At 48.8% G+C, this 26,328-nt stretch overlaps 10 pseudogenes; 6 read left to right on the plus strand and 4 right to left on the minus strand.

Annotated features, from left to right (window-relative positions):
• Window positions 1–689: 689 nt before the first annotated feature.
• Window positions 690–808, minus strand: LOC143948985 (5S ribosomal RNA; annotated as a pseudogene).
• Window positions 809–899: 91 nt separating this feature from the next.
• LOC143950116 (5S ribosomal RNA) lies at window positions 900–1,018 on the minus strand (annotated as a pseudogene).
• A 319-nt stretch (window positions 1,019–1,337) lies between these two features.
• LOC143948433 (5S ribosomal RNA) lies at window positions 1,338–1,456 on the minus strand (annotated as a pseudogene).
• Window positions 1,457–3,153: 1,697 nt separating this feature from the next.
• Window positions 3,154–3,272, plus strand: LOC143948379 (5S ribosomal RNA; annotated as a pseudogene).
• Window positions 3,273–3,592: 320 nt separating this feature from the next.
• Window positions 3,593–3,711, plus strand: LOC143949670 (5S ribosomal RNA; annotated as a pseudogene).
• Window positions 3,712–3,813: 102 nt separating this feature from the next.
• On the plus strand, window positions 3,814–3,932 carry LOC143948428 (5S ribosomal RNA; annotated as a pseudogene).
• A 1,190-nt stretch (window positions 3,933–5,122) lies between these two features.
• Window positions 5,123–5,241, plus strand: LOC143946413 (5S ribosomal RNA; annotated as a pseudogene).
• Window positions 5,242–7,253: 2,012 nt separating this feature from the next.
• On the minus strand, window positions 7,254–7,372 carry LOC143945855 (5S ribosomal RNA; annotated as a pseudogene).
• A 17,834-nt stretch (window positions 7,373–25,206) lies between these two features.
• Window positions 25,207–25,325, plus strand: LOC143945467 (5S ribosomal RNA; annotated as a pseudogene).
• Window positions 25,326–25,434: 109 nt separating this feature from the next.
• On the plus strand, window positions 25,435–25,553 carry LOC143948601 (5S ribosomal RNA; annotated as a pseudogene).
• The last annotated feature ends 775 nt before the right edge of the window (window positions 25,554–26,328 follow it).

Here is a 26,328-nt window from a genome sequence, read left to right on the forward strand (position 1 = left end):
GGGTAAATGATATTGAAGGAATGGAAGACCTGACTGCCACAATGAGGGATAAAATGGAGGAGCAGGGGAACAGATGGTTCTACTGGAACAGTTGTGCTTTTCGGAAGAATACCTCCGCGAGACATAGTAAGCTCATGGTGATCGTTGGAGATCGCTGTTCCAAACGTTGGACAGCTGATGAGCTGGTAAACCGAGGGCGTCTCTTGCTCCCTGGGAGGGGACCCCACCCTATCCACTCTACCCACGACACCCCCTTACCCCTTCTTTTCCTTTTCTGCCATTTCCTTCCCCAATCTTCTCTTTCCCCTTCTCCCTCCTTTCAGTTCTACTATTTCCCTTCTTAACTCAAAAAAGGGAAAAGAAAATGGTATGTTCCGACCTCATTTGACTACTACACAATACTCTTCCCCTATCTATGGATATCGAAACTCTTCGAGGGTAGCAGGGCTAGTATCAATAATATTTTAAGTGGTAGAGGATCCCAACGAGATGGAGCTTTAATCTCATCTTGATATGACCGCAAAGCTGTACACGTGCTATTCTCCTCGGACTTCTTACCATTGGCTCTGATATCCATGCAATATGATCGTTTGTTTGTAACTATTTGTATCACACATTCTTTGAAGTTGCCTTTGCATTGTATGTCGCATACTACAAAATAAAAAAATAAAAATAAAAATAAAAAAAGAAGGCTATGGCACCTGGTATTCCCAGGCGGTCTCCCATCCACGTACTAACCAGGCCCGACACTGTTTAGCCTCCGAGATCAGACGAGATTGGGCGCTTTCAGGGTGATGGGGCCGTAGGTGATCTCTTCGGGCACTCTCAACCCTCTTGACAAACACCAAGATGGTCACCTTGGGAAAAAAAAACAGGTCAAGGCCAACAACATAAAAAGAAGCCTACAGCACCTAGTATTCCCAGGTGGTCTCCAATCCAGATACTAGCAAGGCCCAACCCTGTTTAGCTTCTGAGATCAGAGGAGATCGGGCGCTTTCAGGCTTATGTGCCCATAGGCAATCTCTTTGGGCATTCTCAACCCTCTTGACAAATGCCAAGATAGTCACCTTGGGAAACAAGCGAAAAAAAACAGGTCAATGTCAACAACATAAAAAGAAGAATACGGCACCTGGTATTCCAACGCCATCTCCCATCCAGGTACTAACTAGGCCCAACCCTTCTTAGCCTCAGAGAAGAGAAGAGATAGGGCTCTTTCAGGGTGATGCTGCTGTAAGCGATCTCTTTGGGCACTCTCAACCCTCTTGACAAATGCCAAGATGGTCACCTTGGGAAACAAGCGAAAAAAAAAACGAATCAACGCCAACAACATAAAAAGAAGCCTACAATAACTGGTATTCCCAGGTGGTCTCCCATCCAGGTACTAAGCAGGCCTGACTCTTCTTAGCCTCCAAGATCAGACGAGATTGGGTGCTTTCAGAGTGATGTGGCCATAGGCAATCTCTTCAGGCACTCTCAACCCTCTTGACAAACACCAAGATGGTCACCTTGGGAAACAAGCGGAAAAAAAACAGGTCAACGCCAATAACATAAAAAGAAGCCTACGACACCTGGTATTCCCAGGCGGTCTCCCATCCAGGTACTAACAAGGCCAGACTCTTCTTAGCCGACAACATCAAACGAGATTGGGTGCTTTCAGGGTGATGTGCCCGTAGGCAATCTCTTCAGGCACTTTGAACTGAGACGTACATATGAGCTTCCACTTTCTTTGCAGTTCAGATATTGGCAACTGAAGCACGCCTTTGGGGCTCAGTTTCCTGCCCCTCTGACTCTGGAATCGGACTCCATTGAACATCTACTGACTTCCAGGGTGATGGGGAGAACCCTGTCGACCTTATATCTTTACCTCACGGTGGAACATGACACTAGTTTGACCATATCCCGGGAGAAGTGGAGTTCGGGCAGGTTTATACAATTTAAATTCCTGCATAGGGCCTACTTCACCCCACAGAGGCTGGCGCGTATTTACCTCCAAAGGGACCCTAATTGTCAAAGGTGTAAACAGCAGGTGGGCACATTCTGGCACATGGTCTGGTCATGTCCCAAAATCCAGCCCTACTGGGAGGAAGTGGTTTCTACGCTAAATGCTGTGACCGGGTCGAACCTTCAGGTCGACCCTCAAACCCTACTATTGAGCCATTTGGCAGACGTTGAGGGGGACAGGTACTGCAAACTGTGCCTTACCTTCGCATTGTATTATGCCAGACGCGAGATTCTATTGAGATTGAAACTCGAAGACCCCCCTACCCCTGCCTCGTGGAGGAGATCAGTGAACCTGGTGCTCCCCCTGTATAAGTTGACCTATGAAAGTAGACAATGCCCAGGGAAATTTGATAAAATTTGGTCTTCCTGGATAGACGCGTCCGCTTCTTGGTACCCCCTCCCCCTAACTTTGAGTTGAGCTGAGACGGTGGTGGATACCCCCCTCCCGCCCTGTTCTCTCTCTCCCGACCATTTCCTCCCTGCCCCCCCCTTCCGTGGGCTCGTGCAAATGTCAGGTACCTGCCTGATGGCTGTGAAGTTCCGCTGGGGATGTCCTGTATTTATGATGGAGTAATGGTTACTCCTGTTATCTGTACTGCTGGTTAATTAATATAAGAATGATTACTGGATGAAGGTGGTTTTTTCCTTTCTACAACTGTGTAATATCGGATTTACTATTCTTTGCAATGTAATGCTGATTTGTCCAATAAAAATTTTCTGTTAAAAAAAATGTGCCAGGCCACCCTGTCAAAGGCCTTCTTCGCGTCCGTTGACAACATAAGCAAGGGCCTTCCCTGTACATGCGCCACATGGATTAAATTGAGGACTCGGGCCGTATTGTCTCTAGCTTCCGACTTATTATTTTTTTTTGCTTGTTTCCCAAGGTGACCATCTTGGCGTTTGTCAAGAGGGTTGAAAGTGCCTGAAGAGATTGCCTACGGGCACATCACCCTGAAAGCAACCGATCTCGTTTGATGTTGGAGGCTAAGAAGAGTCGGGCTTTGTTAGTACCTGGATGGGAGACCGCCTGGGAATACCAGGTGTCGTAGACTTCTTTTTATGTTGTTGGCGTTGACCTGTTTTTTTTTCGCTTGTTTCCCAAAGTGACCATCTTGGTGTTTGTCAAGAGGGTTGAGAGTGCCTGAAGAGATTTCCTATGGCCACATCACTCTGAAAGCACCCAATCTCGTCTGATCTTGATGGCTAAGAAGAGTCGGGCCTGGTTAGTACCTGGATGGGAGACCACCTGGGAATACCAGTTATTGTAGGCTTCATTTTATGTTGTTGGCGTTGATTCGTTTTTTTTTTTCGCTTGTTTCCCAAGGAGACCATCCTGGCATTTGTCAAGAGGGTTGAGAGTGCCCAAAGAGATCGCTTACAGCAGCATCACCCTGAAAGAGCCCTATCTCTTCTCTTCTCTGAGGCTAAGAAGGGTTGGGCCTAGTTAGTACCTGGATGGGAGATGGCGTTGGAATACCAGGTGCCGTATTCTTCTTTTTATGTTGTTGACATTGACCTGTTTTTTTTCGCTTGTATCTCAAGGTGACTATCTTGGCATTTGTCAAGAGGGTTGAGAATGCCCAAAGAGATTGCCTATGGGCACATAACCCTAAAAGCGCCCGATCTCCTCTGACCTCAGAAGCTAAACAGGGTTGGGCCTTGCTAGTACCTGGATTGGAGACCACCTGGGAATACTAGGTGCTGTAGGCTTCTTTTTATGTTGTTGGCCTTGACCTGTTTTTTTTTTTCACTTGTTTCCCAAGGTGACCATCTTGACGTTTGTCAAAAGGGTTGAGAGTGCCCGAAGAGATCACCTATGGCCCCATCACCCTGAAAGCGCCCAATCTCGTCTGATCTCGGAGGCTAAACAGTGTCGGGCCTGGTTAGTACCTGGATGGGAGACAGCCTGGGAAAACCAGGTGCCGTAGGCTTCTCATTATGTTGTCGGCGTTGACCTGTTTTTTTTCCCTTGTTTCCCAAGGTGACCATCTTGGCATGTGTCAAGAGGGTTGAGAGTGCACAAAGAAATTGCCTATGGGCACAACACCCTGAAAGCGCCCAATCTCGTTTGGTCTCAGAGGCTAAGCAGGGTTGGGCCTGGTTTGTACCTGGATGGGAGACCGCCTGGGTTTTCCAGATGCCGCAGGCTTCTTTTTATGTTGTTGGTGTTGACCTGTTTTTTTCGCTTGGTTCCCAAAGTGATCATCTTGGCATTTGTCAAGAGGGCTGAGAGTGCCTAAAGAGATCGCTTACAGCCGCATCACCCTGAAAGCACCCTATCTCTTCTGATCTCAGAGGCTAAGAAGGGTTGGGCCTAGTTAGTACTTGAATGGGAGACGGCCTTGGAATACCAGGTGCCGTATTCTTCTTTTTATGTTCTTGGCGTTGACCTGCTTTTTTTCGCTTGTTTCCCAGGCTGACTATCTTGGCATTTTTCAAGAGGGATGAGAGTGCCCAAAGAGATTACCTATGGGCATATCACCCTGAAAGCGCCCAATCTCCGCTGATCTCAGAGGCTAGAAAGGGTCGCGCCTTGTTAATACCTGGATGGGAGACCGCCTGGGAATACTAGGTGCTGTAGGCTTCTTTTTATGTTGTTGGCGTTGACTTGTTTTTTTTGTTTGTTTCCCAAGGTGACCATCTTGGCGTTTGTCAAGAGGGTTGAGAGTGCCTAAAGAGATCGCTTACAGCCGCATCACTCTGAAAGCACCCTATCTCTTCTGATCTCAGAGGCTAAGAAGGGTTGGGCCTAGTTAGTACTTGAATGGGAGACGGCCTTGGAATACCAGGTGCCGTATTCTTCTTTTTATGTTGTTGGCGTTGACCTGCTTTTTTTCGCTTGTTTCCCAGGCTGACTATCTTGGCATTTTTCAAGAGGGATGAGAGTGCCCAAAGAGATTACCTATGGGCATATCACCCTGAAAGCGCCCAATCTCCGCTGATCTCAGAGGCTAGAAAGGGTCGCGCCTTGTTAATACCTGGATGGGAGACCGCCTGGGAATACTAGGTGCTGTAGGCTTCTTTTTATGTTGTTGGCCTTGACCTGTTTTTTTTTTTCACTTGTTTCCCAAGGTGACCATCTTGACGTTTGTCAAGAGGGTTGAGAGTGCCCGAAGAGATCACCTATGGCCCCATCACCCTGAAAGCGCCCAATCTCGTCTGATCTCGGAGGCTAAACAGTGTCGGGCCTGGTTAGTACCTGGATGGGAGACCGCCTGGGAATACCAGGTGCCATAGGCTTCTTTTTTTTTTATTTTTATTTTTTTATTTAGTAGTATGCGACATACAATGCAAAGGCAACTTCACCGAATGTGTGATACAAATAGTTACAAACAATCGTATTGCATGGATATCAGAGCCAATGGTAAGAAGTCCGAGGAGAATAGCACGTGTACAGCTTTGCGGTCTAACGTTTACCTACGTAGGCCATGTCTGCCCTGGGTGGCATTCCCTCCCCCCCTTTTTGTCTTTATTTTTTATTTTTTCCCTGCCGCCATCCCCCCCCTCCTCTCTCTCCGTCTTTGCACTCTCTTCTCCCCCCGTCCTCCCTTTTGACTATGCCTTGTCTCCTTACTAGCCTTCGGGACCCAGAAGAACCCCAGGGTTTTGGACACGACCGGCTCATATTTTACTCTGGTTCACAGAGGTCATGATAAGCTGGCTCGCTGTGGTCCCAGTTGTTCTCCATGATTAGATTTGTCCGAACGGAGCTGCACTAGTTATACTGTACTACATGTCGGAGGTGTGGTTTCTCTCTTTTCTGCATGAAACTGTAGCACTCCCCTCTGAGAACCCAGAGTTATTTGGCTGCCTATTTTTTGTTACCATGTAATTATGACCCTGGGTCATGCTGTATGGTTGACTGTTATATTTTTGTTGTTCTACTTATACTTAATAAAAGAATAAAAAAAAAAAAAATAAGTCAATGCCAACAACTTAAAAAAAAAGCCTATGGCATCGAGAAATCCCAGGCGTTCTCCCATCCAGGTACTAACCAGGTCCCAACCCTGCTTAGCCTCTGAGATCAAATGAGATTTGGCTCTTTCAGGGTGATGCAGCCATAGTAGATTTTTTCAGGCACGCTCAACCCTCTTGACAAACGCCAAGATGGTCACCTTGGGAAACAAACAAAAAAAACAAGTCAACGCCAACAACATAAAAAGAAGCCTACAGCACCTAGTATTCCCAGGCGGTCTCCCATCCAGGTATTAACAAGGCGCGACCCTTTCTAGCCTCTGAGATCAACGGAGATTGGGCGCTTTCAGGGTGATATGCCCATAGGTAATCTCTTTGGGCACTCTCATCCCTCTTGAAAAATGCCAAGATAGTCAGCCTGGGAAACAAGCGAAAAAAAGCAGGTCAACGCCAACAACATAAAAAGAAGAATACGGCACCTGGTATTCCAAGGCCGTCTCCCATTCAAGTACTAACTAGGCCCAACCCTTCTTAGCCTCTGAGATCAGAAGAGATAGGGTGCTTTCAGAGTGATGCGGCTGTAAGCGATCTCTTTAGGCACTCTCAACCCTCTTGACAAATGCCAAGATGGTCACCTTGGGAAACAAACAAAAAAAACAAGTCAACGCCAACAACATAAAAAGAAGCCTACAGCACCTAGTATTCCCAGGCGGTCTCCCATCCAGGTATTAACAAGGCGCGACCCTTTCTAGCCTCTGAGATCAGCGGAGATTGGGCGCTTTCAGGGTGATATGCCCATAGGTAATCTCTTTGGGCACTCTCATCCCTCTTGAAAAATGCCAAGATAGTCAGCCTGGGAAACAAGCGAAAAAAAGCAGGTCAACGCCAACAACATAAAAAGAAGAATACGGCACCTGGTATTCCAAGGCCGTCTCCCATTCAAGTACTAACTAGGCCCAACCCTTCTTAGCCTCTGAGATCAGAAGAGATAGGGTGCTTTCAGGGTGATGCGGCTGTAAGCGATCTCTTTAGGCACTCTCAGCCCTCTTGACAAATGCCAAGATGATCACTTTGGGAACCAAGCGAAAAAAACAGGTCAACACCAACAACATAAAAAGAAGCCTGCGGCATCTGGAAAACCCAGGCGGTCTCCCATCCAGGTACAAACCAGGCCCAACCCTGCTTAGCCTCTGAGACCAAACGAGATTGGGCGCTTTCAGGGTGTTGTGCCCATAGGCAATTTCTTTGTGCACTCTCAACCCTCTTGACACATGCCAAGATGGTCACCTTGGGAAACAAGGGAAAAAAAACAGGTCAACGCCGACAACATAATGAGAAGCCTACGGCACCTGGTTTTCCCAGGCTGTCTCCCATCCAGGTACTAACCAGGCCCATCGCTGCTTAGCCTCCAAGATCAGATGAGATTGGGCTCTTTCAGGGTGATTTGGCCGTAGGCACTCTCTTTGGGCACTCTGAAGCCTCTTGACAAAGGCCAAGATGGTCACCTTGGGAAACAAGCTAAAAAAAACAGGTCAAAGCCAACAACATAAAAAGAAGCCTACGGCATCCAGTATTCCCAGGCGATCATTAGCCTACCCTGATAAACTATGTGCTTTAATGTGACGATTCCTCTTTTCGCCCACAGAGAAGGGTCTGGGATACTATTCAGGTGAGGGAGCATGGGGTTGCCCCATAGGGGCATATGTGGGGAGATGTGGTTGGGCTTTCCATAGCTCCTCCTTGTCTCCCGCCAGACCCTCACCGTGGTACGCATCAAGCCCGTCATGGAGGAGCTCGCCCTAAGCCCCCGAAATGGTAGGTTACTCAGAGCTGCATAGGAGCCAAGGATGGCTGCCTCCAGGGTGACCGCCGGGTTTTGTGTGGGCTGGGAGAACCACCACCGAATTGTGACCAAAACGGCCGCCCAGTAGTAGATCTGAAAGTTTGGGAGCGCCAGGCCCACCCCCCGATAGTGGGAGATATAGTATCTGCTTAGCTACCCTGGGGGGTCTCCCAGCCCAGACAAAGGATATCAACAGACTCTCCAGTCTCTGGAAAAAAGTCCTGGGAATGTGGATGGGGGTATTACGAAAGAAGTACAGGTACTTGGGGAGATAGATAATTTTTAACAAATTGACTCTGCCCACTGGGGATAAAGGGAGAGATCGCCATGCCGTGCCCCTAGCCCCTAATTGTGTCATGAGTGGCTGTATATTGTCCTCCAGATAGTTCTGAACTCTACCACTGACCTTAATCCCCAGGTATATAAAACTTTCCACTCATTTAAGCTGTGGATGAGGCATGCGAGGGGTCGAGGAGTGGAGTGGGAAAACAACCGGTTTGTCCCAATTGATGCGGATACCCGAGTACTGACCGAATTGATTAATCAGTTCCAGTGCAGTGCCCAAAGAAGACGACGCGTCCACTAAATAAAGCAGAGCATCATCTGCATACAAGGACAGCTTTTCCTCGATGGGCCCTACTTGTATCCCCTTTATCCCAGTATCCGCTCTCAGCAAAATAGCCAAGGGCTCCATCGCAAGGACAAATAAGGCTGGTCAGAGGGGGTGCCCCTGTCTCGTACCCCGTGCCAGCTGAAACTGCCCGGAGAGACAGCCATTGGTACGGATTCTAGCAGAAGGGCTGTGGTACAGCATGCGGATCCAATTCGTAAATCCTGGGCCAAATCTGAATTGCGAGAGCACCTCCCATAGGTAACCCCACTCAACAGAGTCGAAAGCCTTCTCCGCGTCGAGCGAGGCCGCTACACCCGTCTACCCCCGGCCGCTATCTATGTGCGTGAGTAGGCGTCTGATATTAATGTCTGTGCCTCTGCCTGGCATAAAACCTGTTTGGTCACTATGGACAAGGGCCGTGATGACTAAGTTAGTCTGTTGGCCAGGATTTTGGCCAGTATTTTCGCGTCCACATTTAACAGTGATATAGGGCGGTATGACGAACACAAGGTGGGGTCTTTCCCCGGCTTGGGGATCACCACTATGATCGCCTCGCTCATGGTGTCGGGAAGTTTATCAATATGCGACGACGCAGAGAATAGATGGTGGAGTCTTTCAGAGAGCTCCGTAGCGTAGTGCTTATAGAATTCCGCCGGGATTCCGTCCGGTCCCGACGTCTTACCCACCTGCATAGATTTAAGCACCTGGAGAATCTCCAGAACCGTGATAGGGGCGTCCAGCCTATTTCGGTACGTTTCCGTGAGGATTGGTATATCTATGTCGGCCAAGTAGGTCGTTAGTTCTTCCTTACTGTAATCCGACCTAGAGGTGTAGAGAGATGTATAAAACTCCGCAAAACAGTTATTAATCCCGTCTGGGGTGTGAAGTAACTGACCGGATTTGTCCCTGATATGTGAAATGCTCAACCCCCCTGCCTGTTCCCTGGAGAGCCAGGCCAGCATCCTCCCCGACCTCTCCCCCTGCTCAAAGATCCGCTGGGACTGAGCTAGCATTCTCTTCTGGGTGAGAGAGGTATGAAGATCAACAGCCTCCCTGGTCAGGATTTGCAGTTGCCAATAATGTTGGGGGTCCCGAGTGCGGACAAAAAGAGCCTCCGCGCAGACCGCCTCTCCCTCAGCTTTTTTTAGCTCTGCTCTACGTTCCCTGCGTATTTTGCCAATGATAGTCTGATAGTGCCCCCTCGTGGTAGCCTTAAAGGCATCCCAGACTACCGTGGCCCCAGCCGAACCTGCATTCTCCTCCCAATAGCTGTTCAATTCGGTCCTAAAATGAGCATCCACAGCGGCATCTGAGATCCAGAACCTGGAAAGCCCCCATAGTCTAACCGCTGGTCCCAGGGAAAGATCCAATGTCAGAAACAGAGGTGCATGGTCCGATATCCCCCTGGGCAATATTTGTATGTCTACGACCCTTGGGAGGACTGGGCTCCGCGCAAAGACCAAGTCAATGCGGGAGAATGTTTTATGGGTGGCAGAGTGACATGTAAATGCCCGAGACCCGGGGTGTCTCCACCTCCAGACATCCGTCGGGGCCATATGTGTCTGCCCAGGCAGCCAGCCCAGGTCCATGGTGTCCCCCCGGAGTCAGTCTGTCCATGTCTGGGTCAGGAACTAGATTAAAATCACCCAGGATAAGAGCATTATCAGAGGCAAACTCGGCCATCTTGCTAGTGATTTGGTTCAGCACCAGCAATGAGGCCGGCGGGGGCAAGTATAATCCCACAATGGTCCAGGTCATTGAGTAAATTGTCGCATGAATAATGACATACCTGCCGTCCGGGTCCAAGGCCAGATCCAGGAGCCGAAAGGGGAGGGACTTCAATACTAGGACACTTACCCCCCTGGCAAAACTAGAGTGGGTGGAGTGGTAATGGTACCCCACCCAGGGTTTTCTGAGGGAAAGAAGTCTACTGCCGATGAGGTGCATTTCCTGGAGTACGCATATGTGTGGGTTATAACTTTGAAGAAATTGGAACACCAGGGATCGCTTAACCGGGGAGTTCAATCCCCTGGTGTTCCAGGATACAATGTTAAGTGTAGACATGGATTCTGGGGGCAGTGGAAGGATCAGGATCATTGTGGAACCCTGCTCCCGGATTGGACCGCTGGACCCGGGACATACATATCCGAGGACAATGCAACACTGAAATATCAATATTTTTAGTAAACAAGTACAATAAAACTAAACATAGAACAAACAGATAACCCCAATAACCATACATGAAAAAAGAAAAAGGGAAACAAAAGTCCCTGGCCCCGTTAGGGGAACAGTCCCCACTCCCCACCCCACCCAACCCCCTTAAACTGAGGAGGGTATTCATCCCAAAGTGTATCAGCTCGCCCGCTGTAACTGGGGGTCCATGCAGGAGGCAAGTTCCACCCCCCAGACATCCTGGGGGGGTTTAGGTAACCAAGTGAGCGGCTCACTAGGCGTGAGGCAACCGCCTGCTCTATGAAGGAGGCTGACAGGGACATGGATCTGGGAGGATAAAGAAAAATTGCAGTTTGTCCCATCAGTGAAAATGACCCAAAAAGGGGAAGAAGGAACATATGGTATGAGCCCCCATGCTCCAGGAGGGAGCAGGAAAGGGCAAAGAGGAGCGGCATGTCACAGCCTTCTCCCGACCGTATCTCAGGTCAGGGGTATCAACTTGAACTCCCGCTACCGGGGAGGTTGCTGCCAGCATTAGAGGTGAGCCCACCATCGGTGCAAACAGGGCACAACAGGTGCAACAAAGGCCGTGGGCATCCCAACAGTAGAATGGGTTGTAAACAATTCCGAAGAGGTAGTTAGTCGATCAGCGGGCTGGCGCCAGCGAATCAATCCAGGCGGATGCCTCTCCGGGGGTGTTAAAGAAGCGGATCGTCTCTCCATCCGGGCCGGAAAAAGAACACTATAGCGGATGTAACGTGCTCTCAAAGCCGCTTTCACGTAATCAAAGGATTTCCTCGGGGCGTGGTCTCGGCATGCAGCGGTGAGGACACACTGTCCCTGAGCTCCGGCGCTGACCCCGGTATTTTAGCACTTATTCACCACATGAACTACTCCACATGCCTGGGAACGATGGGTAGGAGAACCGGCAAGTCCCTGCCGAAGAAGGGCGCGCCCGAGGGATCGATCAAACGGTTCCTGGCGGAGCCTGATGAGGTGGGGGACATGGATGGCCTAGGCCGCTCTCTGCTTACCACGAGCGCGGCCGCAGGCCCCGCCCCAGGCCTGAACGCAGATCTCAATCCCCGGCCTCGTCGGCGGGTTCTGACGGGGAAGAGAGTGAGACAAGACGATCGGAAGTGGCAGCGCTGGTGAGCGGACTTCCTACTAAGTCTGAACTGGCATCGATGCTCTTGGGGCTAGAGAAATCCATCAAGAGAGAAGTGTCCGCTGTCCATTCGGATCTCGCGCAAGTAGAGGAGACCGAGCAGAGGCTGGACAGGCATGCTACTGCCATTAGGTCTCTGCAAGCAACTACCCGCTCTCTCGCTATCGCTCATCGGTCTTCCCTCTATAAGATCGAGGACCAGAGAACCGTAACAGACGGAACAACATCCGGATCCGGGGGCTCCCGGAGGCGACCGGGGACGAGGACCTCCTCCCAATGGTAAGAGGAATCTTTAACGGCCTATTGGGGAATGCGGCTGACCATCCTTTGAAAATTGACCAAGTTCACAGGGCCCTCCGCCCTCGTAACCTGCCGGCGGAGACTCTGCGTGATGTGATCTGCAGAGTGCACTATTTTGAAGAGAAGGAACGCATCATGAAAAAACTCAAGGGGACCCCAGTCCTGGACTTTGATGGGGCGTCACTCTCTTTTTTTCCTGATTTGGCCAGGGAGACTCTGGAGAGACGCAGGGCCCTGCGTCCCCTAACTGAGAAACTGCGCTTGTCCTCCATCAACTACCGGTGGAGTTTCCCTGCCGCCCTGATCGCACACAGAGATGGGAAGACGGCGGTTCTGCGGTTCCCAGAAGATCTGGAAAAATTCTGCATGGATGTGAGCATATCCCCGCCGGATTTACCGGGTTGGCAGGAAGGCATCCCACCCCTACCGAATAATCCTGAGGAGCCATGGCAGAGAGTGTCCCGCAAGCAACGCGTCCCCTTTTTTAGCCCAGCTAATATGCATGCATAGATGGCACGTCTGATGGCGCTCTTCTGTCCAGTATTCCGCACTGATGGCGCGGCTTCCCTGGTCCCGCAAGTATAACAAGTTGTTTATGTTACCTTTCATTTTTATTTCTGTTTTGGTGTTTAACGTCATACTCTCTCAGCTGCCTACGGGGTGTCTAATTTAATGGGAACGAAGTGTTGGAGTGCCTACGGGTGGTCCTGCACCGGGGACACTTGGGACATGCCTCTGACTGTCTCTACCTCATGACACTTGGATCCCCTATTGTGAACGTTGGTGGCTGGTGTTCTCGGTTCTTGTGTTTCCCTAAGTGTACATGAACTCTGTGCTATTTCTTTCATTTATGTGTTATTATATAATTTGTAATTTGGGGTTGGAGCCGGAGCTGCGGCCTGCGACTTCTGTTTTAGACGGTTGCGGGTTGCTGCTGCCTGGCCACATGTGTTTTCCCTCCGGGGGGCGTTGGGCGGATCTTGGCCCCCGGGCTCCGGCCGTTTCGATGGCTGGGGCTCCGGGGGGGGGGGGGTGGCCCGGTCAATTGCTCCTTTACTGCACTGCAATCTGCTGTGTGCGCATGCCGCGGTAGACCCAATTGGGTCTGGGTTGTGTGTGCTGCAGGGGTTGCAGGTCATAACCTGTAATACTTACCTTCTCACTACTCTCCTTCTCTTTCCTCTCCTTTTCACACTTTTTCTTTCATCCCCCTGCCCTTTACTTCCCCTGCCTCTGGTCCTGTTTCCTGGTAACGGGCTGTATTTGGAGTTCTCTGACGGATCCCCATGGCCACGGTGGAATTGTTATCGTTAAACGTGAGGGGCCTCCATGCCCCTGGTAAACGTCATAGCCTATACCGGGAACTGGGTCGCCTGCGGGGGGACATTGTCTTCTTGCAGGAGACCCATCTTACCCACACCACTTCGGTGAAATTATTCTCCCCGCAATACCCAGTCTGGTATTATAGTCTCTCTGATGTACATAAGGCAAAGGGTGTGGCCATTGGGTTCCGTGGAGGTACCCCTTTTAACATGCTAGAGATGTTGAGTGACCCTCACGGACGCTTTCTGTTCCTCAGGGGCAGCCTGGGCGGGATGCCATGTACGTTGGCGACCCTCTATGCTCCTAATCGAGATCAGGCCACTTTTATTGCCACTACGCTTGCGAAATTGAGGGACTTTGCTAGTGGATGTGTTATCCTGGCTGGAGACTTTAATGTCCCCTTGGAACCAGTGTTTGATACGTCCGTGGGCAGGTCTTCGGTTCCTCGTAAGCGTCTTGCATACATTCGTAAACGCTTGTGTGACACCCAGTTAATGGACGCATGGAGGATAATGCATCCGCGAGCAAGAGACTATACGTATTACTCGAGCGCCCACCAATCCTATTCCAGGATTGATTTTTTTTTCTTGATCACCACCACCTTTCCCTATTGACAAATTCAGTAATTGCTTCATCAACCATATCTGATCATGCCCCCATTTTGCTTACCATTAATATCTCTTCGTTGCCCCGAAAACCAGCCAATTGGAAATTAAATGAGAACCTTATTAGTGAGGAGGCAGACAAAATACACATGCAAGAGGAACTAAATCAGTATTTCAAAGATAATACCCACCCAGACATTTCCCCAGGAGTACTGTGGGAAGCCCATAAGGCCCATATGCAAGGTAAATTCATGGAGTTGGGCTCCAGAAGGAAAAAGGAATTTGCGCAGCAACTATCTAAACTATTGTTAGAAATTAGCGTCCTTGAGTCACAACACAAGGCCAGTCTCGCTCAAGCCACACTACATAACCTAACAATGAAGAGGGAGGAGTTGAAGGCCATGTACCATGAGCAATGGAAACGGGAAGGCCGTAGGGTGTCACAAAAATTCCATGAATGGGGTAATAAACCGGGGAGGCTTTTGGCTCGTTCCCTACAACAGGCAAAAACCAGGGCTTTCATTGATAAAATTAAGACAGCTTCTGACGCTCTCACGCATGAGACCACAACTATAGCCAAGGAATTTCATGCTTTTTACCAACGCCTATACCATGTCCCTCACGCTGTGCCGGACTTGGTGGTTAGGAGAACTCTGATCCAAGAATATCTACAGCAGGCCAACTTGCCCAAACTGAACTCTGACGCCCTCGCCTCATTGGACGGAGAGTTTTCTGTCCAGGAGTTCAAAGTAGCACTGAAGGCTATGTCGAGTGGCAAGGCCCCTGGACCGGATGGCTTTACGGCCTTTTACTATAAGGCCTTTGCGGAGACCCTGCTGCCGCGCCTCACCTCTTATGCTAACACGATCTCACAGGGGGGGACACCCCGTCCGGGGACGCTGCATGCACATATCTCTGTGATTCCTAATTCAGGGAAGGACCCTAGTTTATGCGGGAGTTATTGACCTATATCTCTCTTGAATCTAGACGCTAAACTGTATGCCAAAGGTATAGCAAACAGGCTTCTACCCCTACTTCCACGCTGGGTTTCCAGTGATCAGACTGGGTTTATCCCGAGTAGGGAGGCATGCGACAATGCTCTCCGCACCCTGTCCCTGATGGCTTGTGCTAGGGGGTCCGCCCAGCCCACCCTGTTACTTTCTACAGACGCGGAAAAGGCGTTTGACAGGGTGGACTGGGAGTATCTCATGGCGACCCTGTCTCACTTGGGAATCAGCCAAACTTTTCTATCTCACATTTAAGCACTATACCATTCCCCTACAGCTCAAATTCGTGTTAATGGTACCCTAAGTGAATCATTTACACTCTATAATGGTACACGTCAGGGCTGCCCCCTCTCGCTCTATCCCTGGAACCCTTCCTCTCTACAGTTAGACACAATCCAAACATCCATGGGATCACTGTTGGTGATCGAGAACACAAATACGCTGCTTATGCGGATGATATTCTGTTCTACATACAACAACCCCTGATTTCCCTTCCCAATCTGATGTCTGCCTTCTCAAAATTCGGTCTCATATCTAATTTTAAAATGAACATGTCCAAATCGGAGATTCTTAACGTCTCTATCCCCGGGGAAACTGTGGTTCGTCTTAGAGACTCCTTTCCCTTTTAGCTGGCAAACACACAAAATGAAATATTTAGGCATCTACCTCACACCTAAACCCCAGACTCTATTTCGCGTTAACTATATACCCCTTCTTAATGCAATTCGAATGGACTTACAAAGATGGTCCCAAGTCGCACATTCGTGGTTAGGGAAAATTAGTGTGATTAAGATGAATATCCTACCCCGGATTCTGTTTTTATTCCAGATGATTCCAGTGGGTATTCCAGCTAGTTTTTTAACACTCATAGATTTACTGATCTGCAGATATGTTTGGAAGAGAAAGCGTCCGAGACTGTCCCGAGGCCTTCTAACCAGACCTAAACGGCTGGGGGGCCTGGCTTTACCTAACGTGAAACTTTACTTTTTAGCCGTTGTTTTCAACAGGATATCAGACTGGAAATATCACAAACATTCTAAACTATGGGTTGCCCTTGAATTGGCGCTCAGTGGCACGGACCTCTACACCCAAGTGTGGATTCCCAGGAAACATAGGTCGTTAGCACCTAGCTCCTCTCCTCTCACCTATTCTACTCTACAGATCTGGGACTCGATATGTAAACAGCACAAGTGGTTATATCACTCTCCCATTATGCCTCTGACGGGTCATAATTACTTCTCACCAGGAAACATTGACCCCAGAATTCATTCCTGGAATCTGGGTAATACACCCCTGCTACACCACGTCGCCAACCAGGATGGCATTGTGCCTTTATCTCAACTAATTCCTCCCTCACGGGCAACGCCCATGGATCACTGGACCTACCATCAACTGGCTGCCTTTGTACACTCCCTGCTGAAACCATTGCGCTCACTGGCTGATTTAACACCGATTGAATCGGCCTTCGTGGAGGACCAGCCGGTGGAGAGGCCTTTACCGCCCAGAGCCCGTTTGCAATTGCTTGCCAGACCAAAGGACAAGGGGGGTCTGGGTCTCCCAGATCTGAGACAATACTACAGAGCGACTCTGCTAGCGAGAGTCGTTGATTGGCATTGTAATGGCCCACACAAGCAGTGGGTGGAGATGGAGATTGAGGATGGATCCATTCCCCTATTGACCTCCCCGTGGCTCCTGTCCTCCCTACCAAAAGACCTCAGAAATCACCCTGTAGTGGGAGCTACATTGGCTGTTGTGCGGAGGTTGTTCCGCTGCACACATATTGCTCCCCTGCCGTCACCAATGACTCCGGTTATAGGTAATCCAGACTTCCCACCGGGATTTACCAACAAGAAACTGCGACAGTTGACAGTGGTGGGGAAACAGCGTCTGGGAGAGGTGTGGCCCTCGGGAGGGCTCCCGACCACGCAAACTGCCGCCGAGCTTTCTGACCCTCCGCTTGACTTGTTTAGTGCTTATCAACTTTGTCACTTTCTTCTGGCCATACAAAGGGCCCCCTACACTCCTAGAGTCCTGACATCCTATGAATCCATCTGTCACAAAAGGGAACCTGTGCGACACACCCTCTCCCTCCTGTACAACCTATTGAGTAGTCAGGAGGAGCAGTCGACCCCACCATTTATCCATAAATGGGAGAGGGACTTAGGCATCACATTTACCCCACAACAGATAGGGAAGATCCTGACCTTAGTACATAAAGCTTCCATCGCAAACCAATATCAAGAATCAGGATACAAGATAGTCCCATACCTTCTGAATAAAATGAATAGATCAATCCCGGATGTTTGTTGGAGGTGCAATTCAGATACGGGGACCATGGGACACCTTTTCTGGGCATGCCCGGCCTTGAGGAACTTTTCGGTTCCCAGCAGCGTGCCTTCTACACTTGACCGAACAGCCTGTTCGAAAATACAAAATAACCCTCACGATGCAACTCCTGAACGCCGCCCGGGCCTGCATTCCCGCACTGTGGAGGCAGCCTCAGCCCCCATCCAAGGTGCTGTGGTATTTCAAAGTCAATCATATTCTCCGGATGGAAGAATTGACCGCCACCCTTCACAACACTGAAGAGGCATTTAGTGTTACATGGAGGCCCTGGAGGTATTTTACTGGTACTCGAGACTACATTCGGGAGGTGAGCAGTGCCCCTTTTCCAGAAAATGACTGAACATCTAACGTTTACCTACGTAGGCCATGTCTGCCCTGGGTGGCATTCCCCCCCCTCCCTTTTTGTCTTTATTTTTCTTTTTTTCCCCGCCGCCACCACTCTCTCTCTCCGTCTTTGCACTCTCTTCTCCCCCCGTCCTCCCTTTTGACTATGCCTTGTCTCCTTACTAGCCTTCGAGGCCCAGAAGAACCCCAGGGTTCTGGACACGACCGGCCCATCTTTTACTCTGGTTCACATAGGTCATGATAAGCTGGCTCGCTGTGGTCCCAGTTGTTCTCCATGATTACATTTGTCCGAACGGAGCTGCACTAGTTATACTGTACTACATGTCGGAGATGGGGTTTCTCTCTTTTCTGCATGAAACTGTAGGACTCCCTTCTGAGAACCCAGAGTTATTTGGCTGCCTATTTTTTGTTACCATGTAATTGTGACCCTGGGTCATGCTGTATGGCTGACTGTTATATTTATGTTGTTCTACTTATACTTAATAAAAGAATAAAAAAAAAATAAAAAAAAAATAAGTCAATGCCAACAACTTAAAACTAAAGCCTATGGCATCGAGAAATCCCAGGCGGTCTCCCATCCAGGTACTAACCAGGTCCCAACCCTGCTTAGCCTCTGAGATCAAATGAGATTGGGCTCTTTCAGGGTGATGCGGCCATAGTAGATTTTTTCAGGCACGCTCAACCCTCTTGACAAACGCCAAGATGGTCACCTTGGGAAACAAACAAAAAAAACAAGTCAACGCCAACAACATAAAAAAAAGCCTGCAGCATCTGGAAAACCCAGGCGGTCTCCCATCCAGGTACAAACCAGGCCCAACCCTGCTTAGCTTCTGAGACCAAACGAGATTGGGCGCTTTCAGGGTGTTGTGCCCGTAGGCAATTTCTTTGTGCACTCTCAACCCTCTTGACAAATGCCAAGATGATCACCTTGGGAAACAAGCGGAAGAAAAAAAACATGTCAACGCCAACAGTTACTAATCAATCCCGACAATGCTTAGCCTCCGAGATCAGACAAGATCAGGCACTTTCAAGGTGATGGAGCCATAGGCGATCTCTTCGGGCACTCTCAACCATCTTGACAAATGCCAACATGGTCATCTTGGGAAACAAGCGAAAATAACCAAGTCATTGCCAACATTGGAGGCTAACAGGGTTGGGCAATCAGTTTCCTTGCCTGAAATAGGCATCTCAGAACTGCCATCTGGCTGCTTCCCGGGTTTCCGACTCTTTCAACTAATCCCAGGAGACAATACTTCACCTCCATCCTGGTGGAGGTTCCAAACACCCGATCAATGGTTCCTGTCACCTCCGTCCAGTAGCGGATCAACTTCGGGCATCTCCAAAACATGTGCATCATGTCTCCCCCCATGTTCCCGCACCGGGGGCAACTTGCGTCCGGCCGTTTGGCCAAATTGAAAAAGTTTACGAGGAGCATAATAGGTTCTATATCAGACGTGACAGATGTGACATCCTCTGTGAGGAGAGCCACAATTCACCACAGGCAGGATTCCTGTGGCCAATTATAGCTCAGGGGGGTTTAGTACACACCTCACACTATATAAGGCCGCCAGCGCGGCGGCCTTGCATAGTGTGTTGCGGTGGTCAGGGAAAGAGGACGATAGGCAGGGACAGTGTCTTTACTGCTTGGGAACCTAGCACTATTACAGTGGGTGTTATGTGCCTCCTGCACAGTACACACCTGAAGCTTCCCTTTATTACTGGTGTTCAATTTCTGCAATACACGCATCTGTAGTGCAGAAGTTAGAGTGGGTGTTGTGTGCCTCCTACACAGTATACACCTTATTGCTGGTGTTCTGTTTCTGTAATACAGGAACCTAGCACTGTTACAGTGCTAGGGTGTACAGAGAAGCTGGTATATATAGAAGACTACAGCATACAGAAGAGATGCTAGAGTAAACAGTGAGGCTGGGGTACACAGAGAGGCTAGTTTAAAGAGAGGCTAATATATACAAATATGTTAGTGTATATAGAGAGGTTAGAGTGTATACAGAAAGGACAGTGCATATAGAGAAACTAGTGTATACAGAAGACAGGCTTGGGTATACATCAAAGCTGACAGTGTATACAGAAGACTGGGTAGTGCATACAGATAGTCTAGTGGGTAAAGAAGACAGGCTGGTGTATTCTAGCTAGTTTTTACAGTCTAGTGTATACAGAAGACAGGCTGTACAGAAAAGCTAGTATATATAGAAGACTACAGCATACAGAAGAAAGGCTAGTGAATACAGAATACAGACTCGTGTATGCAGATAAGCTTGAGTATACAGAGATGCTAGAGTAAACAGTGAGGCTGGGGTACACAGAGAGGCTAGTTTAAAGAGAGGCTAGTATATACAAAGATGTTAGTGTATATAGAGAGGTTAGTGTATAGAGAGAGTCGAGTGTATACAGATAGGACAGTGCATATAGAGAGACTAGTGTATACAGAAGACAGGCTTGGGTATACATCCAAGCTGACAGTGTATACAGAAGACTGGGTAGTGTATACAGATAGTCTAGTGGGTACAGAAGACAGGCTGGTGTATTCTAGCTAGTTTTTACAGTCTGGTGTATACAGAAGACAGGCTGTGGTATACAGAGGGTTTAGTGTATTCAGAGAGTCTAGTGTATACAGTTGGCGAGTGTATACATAAGACTGACTAGTTTACACAGTGTTTACAGAGATGCAAGGGTGTACAGCGAAGCTGGTATATATAGAAGACTACAGCATACAGAAGAAAGGCTAGTGAATACAGAATACAGACTTGTGTATGTTAATAGGCTTGAGTATACAGAGATGCTAGAGTAAACAGTGAGGCTTGGGTACACAGAGAGGCTAGTTTAAAGAGAGGCTAGTATATACAAAGATGTTAGTGTATATCGAGAGGTTAGTGTATAGAGAGGGTAGAGTGTATATAGAAAGGACAGTGCATATAGAGAAACTAGTGTATACAGAAGACAGGCTTGGGTATACATCAAAGCTGACAGTGTATACAGAAGACTGGGTAGTGCATACAGATAGTCTAGTGGGTAAAGAAGACAGGCTGGTGTATTCTAGCTAGTTTTTACAGTCCAGTGTATACAGAAGACAGGCTGTGTTACTCAGAGATTTAGTGTATTCAGAGAGTCTAGTGTATACAGTTGGCGAGTGTATACATAAGACTGGCTAGTTTACACAGTGTTTACAGAGATGCAAAGGTTTACAGAGAAGCTAGTATATATAGAAGACTACAGCATACAGAAGAAAGGCTAGTGAATACAGAATAAAGGCTGGCTTTTGCGGAGAGGCTAGTTTTTTCAGAACACTATCTAGGGTATACAGAGAGGCTAGATTATACAGAGAGGCTAGTGCATAGAGTGAAGCTATTGTATATAGAAGCCTGGTTAGTGTATACAGAGAAGCTAGTGTGTACAGAAGAAAGGCTAGACAGGCTATAAAGAGAGATAAGTGTTTACAGAAGACAGTTTGGGGTATACAGAGATGCTAGTTTTTACAGAGAGACTAATGTATACAGAAGAGAGGCTAGGGCATACAGAAGCCAGAAGACGGGCTAGTGTATTCAGACCTAGGCAAGTGTCTATCGAAGACAGGCTATTGTATGCAGAAGACCGGCTAGTGTAAACATGCTGTTGTATATAGAGAGGCTAGTGAATTTAGAGGGTAGGCTAAGTGATAACAGAGGACAATCTGGGCTATACAGAGACATTTCATCATTTCATCTAGCTCACATCTCTAATGGAGTTTGTCTCATTGCCATGTTATGTCTTTTCATTCTTATGCTAAATATAGATTATACTCACTACACGATTTTAATCATCCACATCAAGCATGCAATAAAACTATCATACATCAAAATGAATCATGTACTCTTTTGCTCTATTTTGCATATTTGTAATTCTCCACATCAACTGTCACATTGAGTATGTGACAGTCCTGACACACCATCCTGACTTATTTTGCTTTATTTCTTAAAACTTTTTTACTACCTCAAAATCCGGTTAAATCTATTCACTTCGATGAGTTATACCGCTAATTGTACGGTAATGCAAAATGTTCACAAAACCATTCATTTGCTACTAGACATGCTGCACATACTAAGAGTAATGTAACTATCGCTCGCTAACGATGTAAACAGTTTTATTTCTTTTCTGACATTAACCGAGTATCTCTGACATTAACTGAGTATCTCTCTGCACTATGATCTTAATAATAATAATAATAATAATAGGATTGTGTAATGCAAAGATCAACTAGTCTAATATAAGCTTTCTCATTGGTACCGGCATATCCTTTAAATTTAGACTAACGTAACTATTTCTCTGCCATTTTCAAGCTAAGCTTTCAATCTCTTACCGTTGAACAGCGATACTTCCTCCCTGCAATATTATGCCATTTAAATGTCCTATTTGTCGCCTATATTATACAACTCTCTGAAAAGCATATATGTAGACAATTAAACTAGTCTTACATCTTAATAAAACAGTTTTTTTGCTCAACCAGTATCTCAGAACATAAGCAAATAAACGTTTCCACTGTTTGACTCTTTTTCTGTATTACTTATTTTTCTCCACCTTAACTGTCACCAGTGGCGTAACTAGAACCTTCAGGGCCCCGATGCAAGAAACAATGAAGGGCCCCCCTGAACCCCATCCAGGGCCCTTCCCTCCGAGTCTGGCGGTTGAACTCCAGGGCGTGGTCACAGGTATGACCTTTGTGAGCCCTGTAGTTCCACCACTGGTATCAGTAGTTTTGTTTTTATAATTTTTTTTAAATTTTTAGGTGCCCCATTGGGGGACTGTCCCTAGGCAGGATGGGGTCCCCGTCCCCAGAAGAGATGAGGCCTTTTTCTCCAGGGCAGATGAAGTTACTGCCCCCAGGTGAGAAGGGGTCCCAGTCCCCAGGGGAGGAGGGGGTCCCTGTCCCCACGTAAGAAGGGGTCCCTGTCCCCAGGGGGAGAGGGAGGGGGTATATAATGGTGTGTGGGGGATGGGGTCCTCTCACTCACCATGACCAAGCTGTAGGCCGCGCACTCATCCATGCTGGCCTGGGCTCCATCCAGTGTGCTGGATGGGCGATCAGCATATCGCCCAGAAAGACCTTTCATCAACTGTGTATGACGGGGGAGGAGGGAGGCTGGCAGACAAGCCTGCAGTGTCCTCCGGGGAGCTGGCTCTCATAGGGCTGCACTGCATCTGTGTGCTTAAAGTTTGTTTACCCGGGAGAAGTATGCAGTGCAGTGTGGGCCGGACTCGGGGGGGGCGGGACTCTGGCTGGGGAGAACAGACATCAGACTGAGCGGCAATGCATGGAGCAGGATAGGGGTACTCTGAGGAGCCGGCTGAGGACACAGGTCATGCGGGGAATGCACCACTAAAGAGCAGCCAGTGCGATAGTCGAGCATGGAGCTCTGCTAGTCACCCTCCACCTCCAGCCACCCGTGTGCATGGTGCACTGGTACCCCTAGCTGCCTATGCTGCTGCTGGCCATATGTAGAGGGGGCTGCATGGGCCCCCTGCATCACAGGGCCCGGTTGCGGTCGCGACTGCTACACCCCCTATAGTTACGCCCCTGACCCCTGCCCTACACCTGATAGATGTTATAGGTTTGTAAGAGGTGGGTACTGGGGGGTAGGTTTGGGTGGGCCTAAAAATCATATAAATCATGGCTCCTGTATATCCTGGATCAGGGATAAGGCTAGTAAGGGGGTATCACTTGATAAATTGACCACCCAATGCCTGCAATATTGTAAGGTAGTGAACGGGCCCCTGCTTTCATGGTAGTATGATGTTTAGTAAAGTATATAGAATTACTAGCTCCTCTATGATGATATGAGGTCTGCAATATGAAGAATAGTTCATATAAGGCATAGAGGTAAGCGCCAATATAAATGTCGCAGCAGGGCACAAGATCGGATCAGTCACTAAAATATACCAAGTGCTCCGTTCGATGTATACTTTACCGATAGGTGTCTCGGGTTCTTCTGGGCGCTCATTCGGTCGTGGTAGTGTTCAGTTAGAGAGTAAAAGGCTACAACTATATGGGATCCGAGCAGGTCTGGTGTCTAGTCGAGTGCGTGCGTTGAATGCTCTCTCGTCTGACGGGTTGGAGGCCCAGGACTGTTCCAGGTAGAAATCATGGTGGTAACCGGAGTCAGGGATATTGAAGCTAGTGTCTGTAGTCTTTCAAGGCAGGTGAGTAAGGGAATGGTCCATATGCATGGCAGAGGAAAGGAGAGCGGCACTAGGCAGGGTATGAAGCATGTAGGCTAATCCACCGTCGCATGGGGGTCCCAGAGCTCTCGTGAGGCGACAGGTCTAGCGGTCCCTGCGTGCTCTGCGAGGTAGCGGGACCGAAGTCGGGCTCGTCGGTGTGTGGCGGGGTCGGTGTCCCCCAAGTGGTCTGAAGGTGGATGGCAACCTATGTCTGCGAGATCTGGACAGTTGAGTTTCCATGAGATCTTCAGTGCTCCGGGTGTTGGGTGAAATGTGGACCTGAAAATCAGGCTTGCAGAGCGAACAGAAACTTCCAGCGATAGCGGATGTCTCTCTGCCTCAGCACGTCAAGTAATGGGTGCAAGTCTCTTCGATGTTTCAGCGTGATCGCCGAAAGATCCTGATATATCTGGATCAAATGGCCTTCAAATGTCAGGTTCAGATTGCTCCTAGTTTTTTTAAGAACCTCTTCTTTGAGGGTATAGTCGTTAACATAACAGATGACCTCCCGTGGGGGATCAGAATCTTTGCCCTTAGGCCTAAAGGCTCTATGTATCCTCTCCATAGCTATAGGTGTACCGGAGGTTCAGACTAGCAGCTGGCTGAATAGGGATGTGACCGCTGGGAGGATTTGCTCGGGCTCCATCGACTCCGGGAGGCCTCTAAACCTCAGATTGTGTCTTCGTCCCCTATTGTCGATATCTTCGACATGGCGCTGGAGGTCTCTGAGCTGCCAGGTGTGTGTGTCGACTTTGCCTTGAGCCATCTGCAATTAATGCTGTTGTTGCGCCGCCATTAGCTCCATGGAGTTTACTCTCCCTGTGATTGCTTGTATCTCGTGGCGGAAGTCTGAGATGGAGGTGGTTAGAGTGCTCTTTATATCAGCCCTCAGTCCTCAGGTCGTGGATATTTAGTTGTTGGTGATGGGGAGATGGACTGTCTGCCATAGTGTGCTGTGGATCAGTCGGCGTCAGGGTAATCCCGATGTGGTTGGTGGTGGGAGAACAGGCCGCCATGTCGGCCCCCTGGTTCCTGAAAAGATGCGGTATTCTCTTGGTATTACGGGATCCCAGGTCCCTTGGTGAGCGGGATCTAGATGCAGAGGGTCCGCTTGAGGAGGTCCCCATGATGTGACAGTGTTTTTCAGGTAAAATCCTCGGTGATCGATCTTTTTTAGGCTGAGGTAAGACGGAGCAAAAAGCTTAAGCAGCCATCCTCTCTCTAGGCAAGCCACGCCCTCCCGGCTTTTTTTAAAATATGTTGTTGACGTTGACGACCTGTTTTATTTTTCTGCTTGTTTGCCGAGGTGACCATCTTGGCGTTTGTCAAGAGGGTTGAGAGTGGCCAGCAAGATTGCCTACGGCCACATCATCCTGGATACACCCGATCTTGTCTGATCTTGAATGCTAAGCAGGGTCAGGCCTGGTTAGTACCTGGATGGGAGACCCCCTGGGAATACCAGGTGCCGTAGGCTTTTTTTTTAATATGTTGTTGGCGTCGACGACCTGTTTTATTTTTCTGCTTGTTTGCCGAGGTGACCATCTTGGCGTTTGTCAAGAGGGTTGAGAGTGGCCAGCAAGACTGCCTATGGCTACATCACCCTAAATGCGCCCGATCTCGTCTGATCTTGTATGCTAAGCAGGATCAGGCCTGGTTAGTACTTGGATGGGAGACTGCCTGGGAATACCAGGTGCCGTAGGCTTTTTTTTTATTTGTGCTTGGAGACTCTTATAACAATGATGAAATGGGAATGACAGATACTGAAAGAAAGTGACCTGAAGTTGTGCCGTGGTCACGTGGTCAGTATGCCTAAAAGGGGGCATTCCCAAGTAGTACTAAAAAAGAAAAGGGGATACAAAGAAAAAGGGGGAACGAGAGGGTGGGACAACCTCCGGAAACATCCAACAGGGCAGGGAGGAACCGAGGCCGTCTTATAACGGCGAGGCTCCTCCCACAAATGACAGATACCTTCATTTTTTAAGAAGGTAGAACAGATAGTGAACACCTTTATATGGGCCGGGGCAACCCCAAGAATAGCACAAACTACCCTCCAATTGCCCCTGTCACTTGGGGGTCTAGCCCTTCCCTGTCTGAAGGAATATTATTGGGCAGCGGTACTGGTTACGGTGCGGTGGTGGTTCATGCAGCTCCGCTCCAACCCGTCTGTTAATCTGGAGGCGGCAATTTTAGGCTCCTATCCTGCATTGAGTAACTTAGTCTTTAGAGGGCCGAAGGCTCACCCTGAGGTCACTACCCCTATGCGAACTACGCTTCGGGTTTGGAATCAGGTTACAACTCGATTGAACCCGCCCGCCGCACTGTCGCCATACACCCCACTGTGGGAAAACCCAAAGTTGAAACACCTCAGCTCGGTCCCGGACCCTGCCCTTTGGGCTAGGTATGGTGTCACAACTCTGCAACAGGTGATGCCGAGGGGATCCCTTATCCCCTTTGATTCCCTTAGAGAAGAATACCAA

The sequence above is a fragment of the Lithobates pipiens genome, unplaced genomic scaffold (genome assembly GCF_037356315.1).
Source record: "Lithobates pipiens isolate NorthernLeopardFrog02 unplaced genomic scaffold, aLitPip1_a1.2 Scaffold_30, whole genome shotgun sequence".
Classification (NCBI taxonomy): Eukaryota; Metazoa; Chordata; class Amphibia; order Anura; family Ranidae; genus Lithobates; species Lithobates pipiens.